This window comes from Saccopteryx bilineata, chromosome 1, assembly GCF_036850765.1.
Source record: "Saccopteryx bilineata isolate mSacBil1 chromosome 1, mSacBil1_pri_phased_curated, whole genome shotgun sequence".
Taxonomy (NCBI): Eukaryota; Metazoa; Chordata; class Mammalia; order Chiroptera; family Emballonuridae; genus Saccopteryx; species Saccopteryx bilineata.
The window spans coordinates 52,120,285-52,127,217 of record NC_089490.1 but is presented as its reverse complement, the minus strand read 5'-3'; the positions used below and the strand labels follow the sequence as shown (position 1 = coordinate 52,127,217).

The following is a 6,933-nucleotide window of genomic DNA, read 5'->3' as shown; positions in this document are numbered from 1 at the left end:
GTCTTATTACACCAGCACCCTGGCTAATAGCTTTTCAAAACTTTGAGAAAAATCTTTAAAAAGGTTTCACATGTCACCTGAAACTTACAAATTTAACATTATCAAAGAAGGAATACTTCTACACTCTTACAAAGACCACTAGAAATAAACAACAATTAAAAAGCTAAGAAACTGTCTCAAAGGCATTTTTTTTACAGTCCTTCCTCCACTGTAAGGTAATGTTATTAAATAATCCAATCCATTCACAAAATGGCGCTCTGCATCTGCTCTGGTGTCTTCTGCCATATCATTGCATACTTATGCATGACTGAGTTTCCTTAACATTGTTATTTCGATAACCTGAAGCTGTTCTGTTACCTCTGGGCTCTCATCCTCTCCTATACCTCTGGGCTCTCATCCTCTCTTATTTATACAGTGAAGCCTATGGCAAATAGGAAGAAGCTCAGTATCGGCTTCTCCCTCCATAACCCCCACTTCCTCCACTTCCTCCAGGACCATAGTTGCCTCCACCATATTGTCCCCCCATGTTCCTGCTACCACCAAAATTTCCACTCTTCATTGGACCATAGTTAGAAGGTTGCTGGTTATAATTTCCAAAATCATTATAATTTCCACTCCCATAATTTCCTCCTCCATAGTTGTCATAACCACTTCCGTAGCCCCCACCCTGATTGCCATATTCAGGTCCTCCACCACCATATCCTCCTCTTCCTCCTCCATCACCAGGGCTACCTCCAAAATTGCCACCTCCAGGTCCTCCTCCATACCCATTATAGCCATCTCCAAATCCACCACCACTTCCATAGCCATCAGATCCTCCTCTAAAATTACTTCCCGGTCCTGGTCCAAAATTTCTACCACTACCATGAGAATCTCCAAACCCAAAGTTGCCTCCTCTTCCACTTCTAGAACTTTGAACTTCCTGCATTTCTTGTCTAGACAAAGCCTTTCTTACTTCAGCATTATGGCCATTGATTGTATGGTATTTCTGCAACACAATCTTATCCACAGGATCATGGTCATCAAAAGTAACAAATCCAAAGCTTCTTTTCTTTCCAGACTGCCTATCAGTAATTATCTCAGTGGTATCAATTTTTCCATATTCCTCGAAGTAATTTCTAAGATGATGTTCCTCAGTATCTTCTTTAATCCCACCAACAAAAAGCTTCTTCACAGTTACATGAGCTCCCGGCTTTCCAGATTCCTCTCTTGCAACAGCACGTTTTGGCTCAACCACTCTTCCATCAATTGAATGAGGTCTTGCTACCATGGCGGCATCAACCTCAGCCATGGATGAAAAAGTTACGAAACCAAATCCTCTTGATCTTTTGCTTGCAGGATTTCTCATTACCACGCAGTCTGTAAGTTTCCCCCATTGCTCGTAGCAGTTCCTCAAACTTTCTTCTGTGGTTTCAAAGCTCAAGCCACCAATAAAGAGCTTACGAAAGTGTTCTTTTCTCTCTTTTTCCTCTCCAAAGGAACAGTTTCTAAAGTTTTCTCCATCGCAGACTTAGTCGCTTCAGCCCGATTGCCCGCAGCCGAGTGAGATGAGAGAGGTCTCCGCGGTCGGACGCGAACCGGACTCGTCCTGGCGCTGTAGTGAGAACTGCCGCCCCTGGAGAAACAACAACGCTGGGAGAACCTCCGCACGGCGAGCCGGCGCTGCTGCTACTCTATCCGGATAGTTTTAAAAAATCACATCTCAGATATTAATAAATAACACAATTATAAAAAGGACCAAAAGATTTCAACAGACGTTTACGAAAATAAAGATATAGTGATAGCAAATAGGTACATGAAATGATAGTCAAAATCATCAGTCTTTAGGGAAATGCAAATTAAAATTACAAGGTACCATTCAATCATATTTAAAAGCTAATATACTATACTAACACTAATTAAAAGAAAATGAGAGTAGCTGTATTAATATCAGACGAAGAAGACATAAAAGCAAGTAAAGTTATCAGCGATAGAGATGGGCATTACATAATGATAAAGCAGTCAGTGCTCCAAAAACATCTAGGAACCTGATAGAACTTTGAGAAGAAATAGATATATCCACTATTGTAGTTGAAGACTTCAACACCCCTCTATCAGAAATGGACATATCCAGCAGGCAGAAAATCAGAGGGACATGGGTAAACTTGGCAACACCAAAAGCTGGATATAAATGACATCAGTAGACCACTTTATCTAACAACAGAAGAATAAGCATTCTTCTCCAGCTTATATTGAACATTCACCAAGATAAAACACATTTTGGACCATAAAACACACCTTAAGAATTTAAAACAATAGAAATTAAACAATGTCTGCTCTCAGACCTCAGTGGAATTAAACTAGTAATCAGTAATAGAAAGATATCTGAAAAGTATAGAAATGTGGAGATTAAACAACAAAGTCCTAAATAACATGTGTCAAAGAAGAAATTTTAAGACAATTAAAAAATATTTTGAACTTAATGAAATTGAAAACACAATTTATCAAAACTTATGAGATGCAGTGTAAGTAGTGCTTAGAGGGAAATTTACAGCATTAAATGTATATATTAGCAAAAATACAAGCTAAAATCAACCATCTAGGTTTCTACCTTAGGAAACTAGAAAAAGTAGAGCGAATTAAATTCAAAATAAGCAGAAAAAGAAATAATAAGAATTGCAGTAGAAATAAAAGAAACCAAAATCAGGAGATCAATAGAGAAAATCAACAAAACCAGAAGCTGTTTTATGAAAAGATCAATGAAATTGGTAAACTTCTAACCAGACAGCAAAGAAAAAAAAGAGGTAGGACACAAATACTAGGACAAGAAATAATAGAGGGGATATCCCTAGAGAGCCTATGGACATTAAAGTAATTTCATTGGCATCAGTCCTTCTGCTGAGTGCATTGCTGGTCTTTATATTTCAAGCAGGCACAAGTGACTGTTGATAATAAACACAATTATTCAAGAGCTAAATTTGTCTAAAAATCAAGGAACAAAAGAAAGATATATTGAAATTATATCTTTATTAAGCACTCTTGAGAGAAATAATAAACTTGCTGCCTAGACTGACTTTTCTTTTTAATGGATTATCTATACCTAGTATTCCACCATTTTTTTGTTGTTGTTGTTGTGGAAAATCTTCTTTTGGGGAAATTACTAAAATGCTTAAATTTGTTTAAAATTTCTTCTCTCAAAATTAAAAGTATCACCATCAGCTATCTTTTTTTTTTTTAAGCAGGCGCAATTCACTTTATTGTCCTTATATAAAATTATGTGGTGGCGGGAGCCTGGGTCCTCTGCACAGAAACTTGGGTGTAGGTCTTTACACAGTAGTCATTGAATTCCTGATAGGGAGACTTAGTGAACACAGTCTCTTTCCAGAGGTCAGGGGTGAGCTGTAGATCTTGGAGATGGCATCAAAGGTGGCCTTGGCAAAGTTGCCCAGAGTAGCAGTGCAGCCCTTAGCAGAGGTATAGCAGTCGTTGATACCAGCCATCATTAGCAATTTCTTGGGCACAGGGGCAGAGACGATGCCAGTGCTTCTGGGGGCAGGGATGAGGAATACCAGCACAGAGCCACAGCGGCCTTTCATCATCAGCTTTCTAACATCAAATTTTAATGAAAATAAATTATTTCTTATGAGAAAAAAGAATAATACAATACTATGAGTAACTTTAGGCCTACAAATTTGCCAAACTAGATAAAATGGATCAATTCCATGAAAGACACAACTTGCCAAAACTCATGCAAGAAATGGACAAGCTGAGCAGGCCTATATCTAGTAAAGAAATTGCAACTATAATTAATAACCTTCCAAAACAGAAAACACCAGGCCCAGATGGGTTCACTGGTGAACTCTACCAACCATATTTTATCAATGTTCTACAATCTCTTTCAGAGACTAGAAGTAGAAAGACTACTTTTTAAGTCATTCTATAAGGACAGCATTACCCTAACTCCAAAACCAGATAAAAACATCACACACAAAAAAGCTATGGACCAATATCTCTCATGAACATAGATGCAAATAACTTCAAGGAAGTATTATTTCTTGTTTCCTAGCAATGAACAAACAAATGAGTTTTAAGATTAAAAACAATGTAATTTTCATTGCACCCCACAACATAAAATATGTAGGTATAAATTAACAGAATATATACTATATTTCCCCACGTATAAGATGCACCTTAACTTTGGGGCCCAAAATTTGAAAAAAAAAAAGCATTACATAAAGTTATTTAACTCAAGTTTTACTCATCATAAAATTCATACAACTCCTCATCACTGTCAAAACTTCCATCCATTAGCTTGTCCTCATCTGTGTCTGATGACGAATCACTGTCTTCATATATTACCTCATCCTCAGTTCCATCTATGGCATTTGAAATGCCACACTTCTTAAATGACTTGACAATAATCTCAATCTTTTTTTTTTTTTTTTGCATTTTTCTGAAGCTTGGAAACAGGGAGAGACAGTCAGACAGACTCCCGCATGCGCCCGACTGGGATCCACCCGGCACGCCCACCAGGGGCGAAGCTCTGCCCACCAGGGGGCGATGCTCTGCCCATCCTGGGCGTCGCCATGTTGCAACCAGAGCCACTCTAGTGCCTGAGACAGAGGCCACAGAGCCATCCCCAGCACCCGGGCCATCTTTGCTCCAATGGAGCCTTGGCTGCGGGAGGGGAAGAGAGAGACAGAGAGGAAGGCGCGGCGGAGGGGTGGAGAAGCAAATGGGCGCTTCTCCTGTGTGCCCTGGCCGGGAATCAAACCCGGGTCCTCCGCACGCTAGGCCGACGCTCTACCGCTGAGCCAACCGGCCAGGGCAATAATCTCAATCTTGATATTCTCCCAGGATCTTTTCACTCAGGTACAAACTTCTCCTATAGTTGGTTTCTTTACTCTTCCTGCTGGTGTCAAATTGTTCCCAGAAGACTTTATCCATTGGTTCCATTCATCTCTCATGGCAGCTTTGAAAGGTTTGTTAATGCTGACATCAAATGGTTGGACCTGGGATGTCAAGCTTCCAGGTGTGACGGCAAATTTTGTTTTTTGCTCTGCAGAAATCTTCTTTGTGTTTTTTTTTTGTTGTTGTTGTTCTGTGTGCCCTGAACTGATCAAGCACCAACAGGTTAGGTTTGTGTAAGAGCCCACATGGTCTCCTTCTCCAAATTTTCTCAAATCAGATCTTCATCACATCCTGATCCATCCAACCCTTGTCGTGAATGTGGACAATCACTCCTCAAGGAATGTCTTCTTTGGGCATTGTTTTGCCTTTGAAAATCAGCATAGGAGGCAACTTGGTTCCATCAGCACAACAAGCTAGAACAACTGTATAATCACTCTTTTCATGTCCATTTCTCTTCACAGTTACCATTTTCACCCCCTTCTTATCAACAGTTATGTTACTTGGAACATCAAAGAAGGAGGACTTTGTCCATATTTGTAGTCTGTCCCAACTCAAACTGATGTGTCTTCTGACATTGAATGACAAAACAATAAAATTCAAGGACCTTCTGCTCATAGCGTTCAGGCATCTTTTGGTGTGTGTATGCATGCTTAGTCCATTCCATTTCATGAAACTGAAGCACCAATTGTGTCCTCCTTTAAAATCAGTAACTTCTTTTTCATCAGCAAATCTTTTTGCCTCATGCTGAACCATCTTTGTGGACACAGGAAATCCAGGTGCCCTTTGCTCTTCAATCCATATATTTAATTTCCTCTCTAAATCAAGTCATTTTGCTGACTTACCTCTCATGGCCTTCTTCTACTCTGGCATTTTCAGTAGGGTTTCTTCTTCCCATAGGCAGTCTCAGATTGATTTCTCAGTTGTAGGAGGACCAAACTTAAGTTCAGCAGCACAATTTCCATTCACTTTTGCAAACCAGATTACTTTTAACTTGAATTCAGCACTGTATGAAAATCTTTTCTGAGCCATTTCTGGGCAAAATGTAACCTACTGTAATGTACTGGTAACAAGCACGAAACAATGAGCACAAAGACAACAAGCACAAAAAAGTGGGAAATGCAACTAAAAAAACCTACTATCACTGTATAAGACACACCAAGTTTTTAGACCCCAAATTTTTTGAAAAAGGGTGCATCTTGTACATGGAAAAATATGGTACATGATCTATATGAGAAAAACTACAAAACTGATGAACAAAGTCAAAGAACTAAAAAAGAAATGGAGAGATTTCAATATTCATGGATAGGAAGATTAAATATTGTCAAGATGTCAGTATTTCCCAACTTGATCTATAGATTCAATGTAATCCTAGTAGAAATCCCAGAAGTTATTTTGTGACTATTGACAGATTTTAAAATTTATATATAGAGAGATAAAAGACCCAGAATAGCAAACAGGATATTGAAGGACAAGAACAGAGCTGAGGAATGGATACTACTAACCTTCAATATTTAATATAAAGCTACAGTAACCAAGATGGTGTGGTATTGATGAATGAATAGATAAAATAGATCAATGAAACAGAATAGTGAGCCCAGAAATAGATCTCCATAAACATAGTCAGCTGATCTTTGACAAAGAAGAAAAAGCAATACAATGTAACAAAGATAGTCTGGAACAAATGGACATCGATGTGCAAATAAATAAATAAATAAATGTAGAACATATTTTCCACCTTCACAAAAATGAACTCAAATTGAATGACTAAATGTTAAATGCAAAACCATAAAGCTTCTAGAAGATAACATAGAGAAAATCAAGATGACTTTGGTATGGCAATGACTTTTTAGATACAAAGGCATAATCCATGAAAGAAATAATTGATAAGCTGGACTTTATTATGATTAAAAAATTCTACTCTATGAAAGACAATGTCAAGAGAAGTAGAAGACAAGACATGGTTGACAATATTTACAAAACACAGATGTGAGAAAAGATTTTTACCCAAAATATACAAATAACTTAAAAATCAACAAGAAAACA

The 6,933-nt window shown here is 38.2% G+C and overlaps 1 pseudogene; it reads right to left on the bottom strand.

Annotated features, from left to right (window-relative positions):
- Window positions 1–386: 386 nt before the first annotated feature.
- On the bottom strand, window positions 387–1,667 carry LOC136319870 (heterogeneous nuclear ribonucleoproteins A2/B1 pseudogene; annotated as a pseudogene).
- Between the last annotated feature and the right edge of the window lie 5,266 nt (window positions 1,668–6,933).